This window comes from Salmo salar, chromosome ssa10, assembly GCF_905237065.1.
Source record: "Salmo salar chromosome ssa10, Ssal_v3.1, whole genome shotgun sequence".
In the NCBI taxonomy this organism is placed as follows: Eukaryota; Metazoa; Chordata; class Actinopteri; order Salmoniformes; family Salmonidae; genus Salmo; species Salmo salar.
This window is the reverse complement of record NC_059451.1, coordinates 110,130,650-110,141,558: the sequence shown is the minus strand read 5'-3', so window position 1 is coordinate 110,141,558 and position 10,909 is coordinate 110,130,650. Positions and strand designations below refer to the sequence as shown.

Below are 10,909 nucleotides of genomic sequence, written 5' to 3'. Positions count from 1 at the left end.
TTACCTCTCTCCTCTTTCACATCCCTCTATCATCTCTCCATGGGAGCGTCCCAATAATCTCTCCTTCATCCTAAAGTGTAGCATTCCTTCACTACTCCTCACAAATGAAAAAGCATTGGATTGGTGTTGACATGGAGTAGAGGGAGTTTACATATACCAGTCATTTCCTTTTAAATACATGAAGGGAAGTGGGCAAGGAGATAAATGGGACAAACCCCATGTGTACTGATAACTACAGGAATTAAACCATATTGAGGTTGTCTGCTATCTGAGAGAGAGAGAGAGAGAGAGAGAGAGAGAGAGAGAGAGAGAGAGAGAGAGAGAGAGTTGTGGAGATAATAACATCTCTCCAGGTAATGGGGGTGTACAACCATTACCTCTCTCCTCTTTCAGTGGGAGGGTGGAGATCTAATATTTTTTGTGCCAAACACTAAAGCATGAAATTGTAATAAATATACACCCTATTCCCTATGTAGAACACTACTTTAGACCTGGTCAGAAGCACCGTAGTGCACTACGTAGGGAACAGGGAACCATTTGGAACAGAGCCAGTAATTCCCCTGAACATCTTTCTCTTCCTCATCTGGTTTCTTGAACAGCCCTTCACTCCTCCCCTCTTCCTCCCCTCCTCCCTTTTCGTTATATTCTATCAGCCACACCACTAGCTCACCTCCACACAATCCATTTACAAGTTAAAGACACACCTTGGAATAAATAACAAAGGGAAACTATTACTAGAAGAAGTTTAGTGTTGTATTTTTTATTTCCCATCACCATAAATCATATTTAATCACTGAACAGTAGCAGACCTAACTTCATCTGTTCCTGACTCTGGATAGCGGATTAAAAAGACCATCAATCTCCAATTATATTAAAGTACTATTCTGAACATTACTGATATACTGAGTGGCAAGTCAAGATATCTGCTGGTTTTATTGTTTGGTCAATAGCACCACCTGCTGGACAGGTTTAATGTTGCTGGACTGAGCAGTATGGGAGGATGAAAGATGACACATTTAGGGCCGGTTTCCTGGACATCTACATTGAACATGCTTTTTAGTCCAGGACTAGGATTAATCTGTGTCTGGGAAACCAGACCATATACTTTAGTAGAAAGTAAGTGATTCCAGCTTGTAGTGGGCTGACTAGTCCTGAATTGTCCTTTTGTTCCTGGACCATTTTCCATGCAGCTCCAGGTGACAGAGAACACATCAATTAGGGCCGAACCTACAAGCTGATCAATGATACTGAGGAGAATTACATAGAGACAGAGAACCAACTGAGAAAACATATCAATGGTTCTGAATGACAACCAATATACATCAACACCATACATGATGATTCATGGAAATGTACAAGATTAAAACATTGTATTTACAAATATATGAATCCATTGCATTTTAATTCAGAACATCTGAAGATCAAATCAGTTAAATCATTGTAGATAAAACAGAGTAGAATGAATCATCACATCTGGGGACCATCACCACCAGCATGACTAGTATCTATGTGGACCCTACTACAGTTTAACCAGCTCAGCTATAGACTACACCAGCATGACTAGTATCTATGTGGACCCTACTACAGTTTAACCAGCTCAGCTATAGACTACACCAGCATGACTAGTATCTATGTGGACCCTACTACAGTTTAACCAGCTCAGCTATAGACTACACCAGCATGACTAGTATCTATGTGGACCCTACTACAGTTTAACCAGCTCAGCTATAGACTACACCAGCATGACTAGTATCTATGTGGACCCTACTACAGTTTAACCAGCTCAGCTATAGACTACACCAGCATGACTAGTATCTATGTGGACCCTACTACAGTTTACCCAGCTCAGCTATAGACTACACCAGCATGACTAGTATCTATGTGGACCCTACTACAGTTTACCCAGCTCAGCTATAGACTACACCAGCATGACTAGTATCTATGTGGACCCTACTACAGTTTAACCAGCTCAGCTATAGACTACACCAGCATGACTAGTATCTATGTGGACCCAACTACAGTTTAACCAGCTCAGCTATAGACTACACCAGCATGACTAGTATCTATGTGGACCCTACTACAGTTTAACCAGCTCAGCTATAGACTACACCAGCATGACTAGTATCTATGTGGACCCTACTACAGTTTAACCAGCTCAGCTATAGACTACACCAGCATGACTAGTATCTATGTGGACCCAACTACAGTTTAACCAGCTCAGCTATAGACTACACCAGCATGACTAGTATCTATGTGGACCCTACTACAGTTTAACCAGCTCAGCTATAGACTACACCAGCATGACTAGTATCTATGTGGACCCTACTACAGTTTAACCAGCTCAGCTATAGACTATACCAGCATGACTAGTATCTATGTGTACCCTACTACAGTTTAACCAGCTCAGCAGTACCATAGAGGATAAACCCAGGATTGAGGGACTGAGTGAATGTGGTCTGGACTCTGTGGAGAAGGGTCATTGTGTCAGAGACACTGTAGAAGGACAGAGTACCTGCCTTGTGATCCAGGTACACTCCTACTCTGGAGGACTGAGGGCCTGATACTTTAGTCACAACATTATTGTGTCTGAAACAATAACCACCTCTATAGTACTGTAAACTCCAGGACTTGTTATTGTGTCCAAATATATTACCTCTCTCTGTTCTGCTGATGTCTTTATATGAGACTGCTATAACAACCAACTCTCCAGTCCACTCCACCTCCCAGTAACAGCGTCCAGACAGACCCTCTCTACACAGAACCTGCCTCTGGTTGGTGAATCTGTCTGGATGGTGAGGATATGGTTGGACTTGGTCTGTATAGGTCACCTTTCTGTTCCCTTTAGACAGAGAGAGGCGTGTGTGTGCTGTGTTTGGATCCAGTGTGAGCTGACAGGAATCTAGGAGAAGAGCAGAGTAGAGACCAATGAGGGGAGTCAGAACAATAAGTTAAGTCAGATACTGTATCTACCCTGTCTTTGATTAGAGCACAGCAGAGATCAAATCAGAGAAATATGAGGAGTCAGATAGATACCCAGTCTTTGATTAGATCTACTATTGCTATATATTTCTAGAGGGATTGTTAGGAGTGTCAGTAAAAAGAGACTGTTAGTTACTTCACAATAAAGAGACTCACATTGTAACAACTGTTCTCTGGTCTTGGGCTCTGGAGGCAGTACAACATCCACTATATTCACTACAGACACACAAACACATTGACAGAGAGAGGGAATGTTATCATCATACCATATTCCACATGTATATGACTAGTAGGGAACTTTCAATGGTCTAAAGTTGATGTTCTTATTGTTTTCAACACACCTGTAGTGGAGATCTTGGTCCATTCTCCTTTAAGGAAGTCTTCAAGTTTCTCTCTCAGTTCAGACACAGTCTTACTCACATCTCCAAAGTACTGAAGAGGATGGACAACGATGCTGGGTAAGTCTGAAGAAACACTGACACTGGAGAGAGACTGATAACTCTGGAGAGAGAGAGGGACAGAGAGAGAGTGAGAGAGAGAGAGAGGGGGACAGAGAGAGAGAGAGGGACAGCGACAGAGACAGAGACAGAGAGGGACAGACAGAGAGAGGGAGAGAGCGGGAAGGACAGAGACAGAGGGACGGACAGAGAGGGACGGACAGAGAGAGAGAGAGGGACGGAGAGCGAGAGAGGGACGGACAGAGAGAGAGAGAGGGACGGACAAGAGAGAGAGGGACGGACGGACAGAGAGAGAGAGAGGGACGGACAGAGAGAGAGAGGGACAGACAGAGAGAGAGAGTGATGGACAGAGAGAGAGAGGGACGGACAGAGAGAGTGAGGGACGGACAGAGAGAGATAGGGACGGACAGAGAGAGATAGGGACGGACAGAGCGAGAGAGGGACGGACAGAGAGAGAGAGGGACGGGCAGAGAGAGAGAGGGACGGACAGAGAGAGGGAGAGGGACGGACAGAAAGAGGGAGAGGGATGGACAGAGGGAGAGGGACGGACAGAGAGAGGGAGAGGAGCGGACAGAGAGAGGGAGAGGGACAAGGACAGAGAGAGGGAGAGACAGGGACAGAGAGACAGACAGGACAACATAATGATTGAGATGAATAGTTTCACGTTAAGTTAATTTCATATCACATGTAACAAGACAGTTTAGTAACCTGGAGGAAATGGATGTGATCCTCTGTGTGTGAGAGCTGCTCCAGCTCAGTGCTTCTCTTCCTCAGCTCAGCTATCTCCTGCTTCAGTTGCTCCAGGAGTCCTTCAGCTTGACTCACTTGAGCCTTCTCTTGGGCTCTGATCAGCTACTTCACTTCAGAGCTCCTTCTCTCAATGGAGCGGATCAGCTCAGTAAAGATCTGATCACTGTCCTCCACTGCTGACTGTGCAGAGCGCTGTTAAGAGAGACAGAGAGAGACACAGAGAGAGACACAGAGAGAGACACAGAGAGAGAGAGAGAGAGAGAGAGAGAGAGAGAGAGAGAGAGAGAGAGAGAGAGAGAGAGAGAGAGAGAGAGAGAGAGAGAGACACAGTAGGTAGTGACCATTTTAGAAAATCATGGGACATATTGTCTTTGGTTGCATGCTATTTTATGTCAATCATATTGCTGCTTGTAGCCTATAACTGATGCTTCGTGGTCTTATGCTGCCATCTATTGGAAATATTTACCAATTAAAAGTTCTTAATTCACATAAAGACATTGGTGAGGCAGCTGAGAAATAAAGTGTATTTAATTAGAGAGATCAGTCTCAAACCTCCCCCACCTATCCCACGCCAATTGCTGGACTTTTACATAGAGGTTACTATGTCACCCAGTTCAAGCCACATTTAACATATAAAACAAATGATTCTTGTTTATCAAGAGTTCTGCCTTGCAATAATAAATATAATAAAATAACTAATAAAAAGCAAATGCTTACATAGGTTTAATTTAAAAAATAACAAATGCTATTTAGTACTAAAATGGTATTTACTAACATAATACTATTACTAAAATAGTTGTAGGCTACCCTACCCTAGAATTAGGGTTCAGGCTAAAATAGGTTATACGTAGGGTTAGAGTTTCTGTACAGCACTTTGTGACATCTGCTGATGTAAAAAGGGCTTCATAAATACATTTGATTGATTGTTAGGTTCAGGGTATTTAAAGAGAAAACCTGTATGGGTTTATATCTCTCTTGCTCCTCCCTGTGGTCTTCTGGGGGTACTACATACCTCATTCACCACACTTGATAGACTCATAATCTGAGGTAGCAACTGCGTCAGAGCTACAAATCAATGAGCTCCACCTATCCATTTGGTTTACAACTCAGTGAACCTGCGCAGCATTCTCTCTATTTGATGTCTATGAACCAACAGATTTCAATGATTATCTAATTACCCAGCAGCCATTTAGAAAGAACATATATAAAAAAATATATATATTTCTTCATTTACAAAAAAATATTTTCTGACTGTTTAAATTGGCCACATCTTGAAAAAGAGGACAGGGACATACGTTTTGTTTAGGTTTTAAAACATTTTCTGAAAATAAATGTGGTTAAACATGTTTAAAGTTTGATGGCTTTGCACCAACCACATTTCTAACTGCTCTACAATTTCATTCCCTTCCACACCTGAATGTGCTGGGACCCAGCAGAATCTCACTACTACACCCATTCTCTCATTTCTCCATAATAACATTGATACCTACAACTGTCCAACCAAAACCACTGCCTTGTCTACTAGTATATTCCCAACAGTCATCTAGAACAGTAGCAGTGGGATGCTCAACCTCACAGCCTTGCAACCCAATAAGATAATGACAATTTATTACGCCGTATACCCAAAGGCATCTCACCTGCCTCCACTAGTAAGACACATACAGATGTTGATTTAAATGCACCAATACATATCCTTAAAGCTATATTCTGGATTCTGTCCAGCTTAAGTCTTTGCTGCTGTTCCATAAACTATACACCCGTAATCAATTGTCGTCCTGATCAGAGCTCTATAAATATCCATCAACGATTGTCTGTCAGCACCCCATTCACAACCAGAGACCCACACAACCAACTACCACGAAAGTGATGGAATGAGAGAGAGAGAGAGACATCGTTACAACACTGAACATAGACATAATATAACGTTTCTTCTTCTTTGGAGTTTAACGGCGGTTGGCATCCAATATGTTGAATTACCGCCCCCAACTGGACTATAATATAAATCTATTTTGCTTTGTGATACAAAATGGGAAAAGGAACATCTCATATTTTTCTAATAAAAAAACACCCTTCCAACTAACCCTACCCTCATTAAAAACCCACTAACCCATTCCACTACTTTGACCCTATCTGCTCCTTCACCATGCCAACTAACCCTACACTCATTAAAAACCCACTACCCCATTCCACTACTTGGACCCTATCTGCTCCTGCACCATGCCAACTAACCCTACACTCATTAAAAACCCACTACCCCATTCCACTACTTTGACCCTATCTGCTCCTGCACCATGCCAACGACCTGGGAGGATGGGACACCACCACTCAACACACCCTGGAACTCTTCTGAAGTCAAATCTCATATGACCAAATACGTCTCTGCAGCTGTCACCACAACATCTATTGTCTGTGATTTACATCAATTTCTGCTGTACAGTTGATAACCATTGCTTTGAACTCTAAGAAGCCAACCTTACTGAAGCATATATCACTCGTTGGCCTATCCCTCTGTACTGGCAAAGATCTACTACTCACAGGGATCCTCTCAGGATCCCTCACCCTTGACCCATCCTCCTCTACTTTCTTCACTGCCTCTACATACAACACCTTCTGCACTACTCTGACCCTAGCCACCTCAACCTGCCTCTCTCTCACCGGACACCTCTGATCCCCAGCAACATGGACACCCCTACAGTTGACACACAACTTTATCCACTGAAACTACACAATCCTCTATCCCATGACCTCCTGCACACTTCCCACATCTTGGAATCTCCCTCCTACAAACTGCTGCAACATGACCATAAACTTGGTACCTGGAACTCCTTTCAATGGTGCCCTGTTCCTGAGAGCAAAGCAAGAAACAGATCTTGACCCAAGTTGGGTGACACGGAGCGACCACTCCCTCTGGTCAGAAGAAACACAAACAAATATCATAAGTCCACTGCAGGTTACCTTCACTGATTCAACTGCACCCAACTCCTTTCCCACCCACCCTGAAACCACAAATGGTTCTGCCAAAAGGTATGGATCCACCAGATTCTTCTTTATCATGTCCATTGATGCCAGGCTCTGGTTCTGAGCTCTTCTCCACACCTTCTACCTCACTTAACTCTCCCTCATTCATTTCCATTTCACCTCCAGAACTCAGTCTGGCGCACGGCTCTCTCTGTATGCACTTGAATTATAACATTTGAAATGTCTCTATTCCTTTGAATCCTTTGTGCGTGATGTTTACTGTTCATTTCTGGTTGTTTATTTCACTTTTGTTTATTATCTATTTCACTTGCTTTGGCAATGTAAACATATGTTTCCCATGCCAATAAAGATCTTTGAATTGAATTGAGAGAGAGAGAGAGAGAGAGCTCCATGTTAATGTATAGGGGACATGAGTCAGTCATGGTTACTCATGGTTATGTGATGAGGTAGCCCTGCCTGCGACTTCAAAGTCAGTGTCGGCCCAATAGGGAATGTTCTCTTGATGTAATGGTTAAGATGTTGGTTTATCCCACAGTAGACCTGGGTTCATATCCCATTAGTTACATAAAGCAGTCTGATAGGGGTCCAGACATAGTGGGATTGGAGAAGGTCCCTTCTCTCTCTCTCTCTCTCTCTCTCTCTCTCTGATTGGAGGAGACAGGTAAAATGGTGTGTCTCCTCTGGTCAACAATACTCACCTTGAAAGACTCCACAGCCTGTTGGAGCTCCTTCAGCTCCTTCTCTCTCTCCTGGAATCTCTGCTGGACCTTCTGCTGACTCATCCCCAGCTGCCTCTGTGGAGGATCACTCTTCAATGAGCTATCAAGCTTTATTTGTCCAGTAGATCAATAGTATAGTAATGTGACATAGGGCCCATAGAGAGGAAGGTCTACAATCCTGAGGAAGTCTCTTTACAAAATGATATTATTATGTTGCTATGTGAATGATTATAGTTTTACAGTCGGACTACATGTATCAAGGGGTTGAGACTGAACTTTGGAGTCATAAAGGTCATTCAGAATGATAACAGTGTTTGACTTTAGAAAATGGTGATACATTTGGAGAATCTGGGTTAACATATCTATACACTTAAGGTTTGTGTTCATATTTGTGGATCCATTTCATTTGAATGATCTCATATTCAAACAGATGTAGTTCCTACTGTATCTTTAATTCTTTGTTTATCAGACAGTTACCAACAAGTTGTTCTGGTCTTACCTGTTTCTCAGTCCTCTCTGCTGCAGCTGACACTGTATCATGGTCTTTATGTTCATCCATCGCACACAGCATACAGATACACTGCTGATCGGTACGACAGTAAACCTCCAGCAGTTTGTCATGATGAGAGCAGATCTTCTCCTGTAGTTGTGCGGTGGCTTTGACCAGCTTGTGCTTCTTCAAAGCAGGAGACAGCTGTAGACCCCTTTCAGAACATCCTGATCCCAGATTTCTTTAATGCAGCCCATACAGTAACTGTGTCCACAGGCAGTAGTCACCGGATCCTTCAGTAGATCCAGACAGATGGAGCAACAGAACAGTTCCTGATTCTCTGCCATTTTGGTGCTCTCTCCTGTAGGTTAAGCAATGGCAGTGTGAAAGATGACTTTCTGTTTCATGTAACTCTACACCAGAGGACAGGGAGTGGCTTCCTACTGGACTGTGTAATCTGTATGTAGAGGGGGTGTGGTTTCTTTGATAAGGAGGTATGACTTTCTTTGATAAGGAAGTATGTTGATAAATACTTCGTTGAGGGAAAATGTACTTGATACGTTAGTAATATATTGTTTTGTCACCTATCTGTCTTATGATGACTGCACTAATTGAAAGTCTCTCTGGATAAGAGCGTCTGCTAAATGATTAAAATGTAAATGTAAATTTAATAATATGCAAAGCATGTTGAGTATTATTCTAATGAGCTCTGTCCCGAAACAAGACCAATAATAATATCCAGTGTGCTTTGCAGTTTATTTGGTATGTTAATTATCACATATACATTCGTATTTTAGTAATTTAGCTTCTCCAGAGTGACTTGCTCAACTAAGGTAGATAACAACATACAGTATCACTGTCAACAAGCAAGAAAAAAGGTTTTGTAACCGTTACTGAGAATCTTGTTGCTGTTCGGGCCGGACACTTCCAAATGTATTTTGTATATAAAAATAAATACATTACATGTAATTACATACATTACAAAATGCAAGTATTTAGTACTTTAATTTGATACATTGATCTTTATGGTATTTTGTATCTGAATATTGTATTTGTATGTAGTAATTTCTGTCCATCCCTGGTAGTAGAATAGTCTTGTCTGTAGGGTGTTTTCAGGACCAGGACACTGGAGGCAAAGGACTGGTTTAAACAGGAAAATGTCATGTAGTTTTATTAAAAATAAATGTTTCAAAAAAATCACTTTCAAAAGGATTTCAAAATACTAAATAAAATACCTAGCTCTCCTCAGAGCATAATCACTGGCGATCTCTTAAAAACTGCACGCAGAGACATAAAAATGTGTTGTAGACATTCTAACCAGAAAGGGGAGAGACTGAAGAATCTTTCAACAACAGCTGTATTAATATGTGGAGACATGAGGTCAACCATCACTCAGGGTGCATGGTAGGGACCAATGATACAGTAACAACAGCTGTATTAAGATGTGGAGACATGAGGTCAACCATCACTCAGGGTGCATGGTAGAGAGACCAATGATTCAGGAACTGTTAAAGGAATTTGATATCCTAATGATAATAATTAGCAATCAATAAGCCTTGACTAATCCCCAGGGTTTGTAAGACACTGGGTTAATAATAATTAGGCAAGGACTGAGCTTTCTGCAAAAGGTTCATACGGTTTTATTCAGAGAACGTTCTGAGGTCCCAATAACAAAGACATTTATTTTATAGTTCACTCCTTAACCTCTATGGGCTAGGTGGGACGCTTGCCGTGTCAATACTGCCCCCTAGCCCTAACAGGTTAATTACGCACATACATCCACACACAAACAGTAGATATATGAATCCCTCCCCGGATTTCAAACAATCATTAATCACTATCCAGCGCTCCTTTCCCCCGAGATTAGAGAAAACTTGAGGGTCCCTCCCGGTTTTCTCCAAAGTCTCTCCAAGTTGCTAGGTCAGGTAAAACAGATGTCTACTGTTCTCTTATCTCCCTGCTAATACACACACACACATTTTGTCCCAGTCTCTTCACACACATCTACAGTTCCCTTAGGCCCACTAATCACACACACAGTTCTCTCCCTTCCGGGTGTCTAATAGACCTTATGGGACTAACGTTCAGTACTTTATTTATTCATTACCCATGCTACATAACTACTAATTAATAATGGATTATTGATTAATTTACCTTTATTAGATAATTCTCTTATCATTCCACCCTTAATAACCTGTTAGGGCTAGGGGGCAGTACTGACACGGCTGGATAAAAAACGTACCCGATTTAATCTGGTTACTACTCCTGCCCAGTAACTAGAATATGCATATAATTATTGGCTTTGGATAGAAAACACCCTAAAGTTTCTAAAACTGTTTGAATGGTGTCTGTGAGTATAACAGAACTCATATGGCAGTCAAAACCCTGAGACAAATCCTGACAGGAAACTGAAATCTGATGTGTGGATATCACTTCAAACATTTGCCATTGAAACACACAGTGGCTTGCGATTCATTTAGCACTTCCTAAAGCTTCCACTAGATGTCCCCAGTCTTTACAAAGTGTTTTGAGCC

The 10,909-nt window shown here is 41.9% G+C and overlaps 1 pseudogene; it reads right to left on the bottom strand.

Moving 5' to 3' along the window:
• Nucleotides 1–2,318: 2,318 nt before the first annotated feature.
• LOC106561502 (tripartite motif-containing protein 16-like) lies at nucleotides 2,319–8,791 on the bottom strand (annotated as a pseudogene).
• Between the last annotated feature and the right edge of the window lie 2,118 nt (nucleotides 8,792–10,909).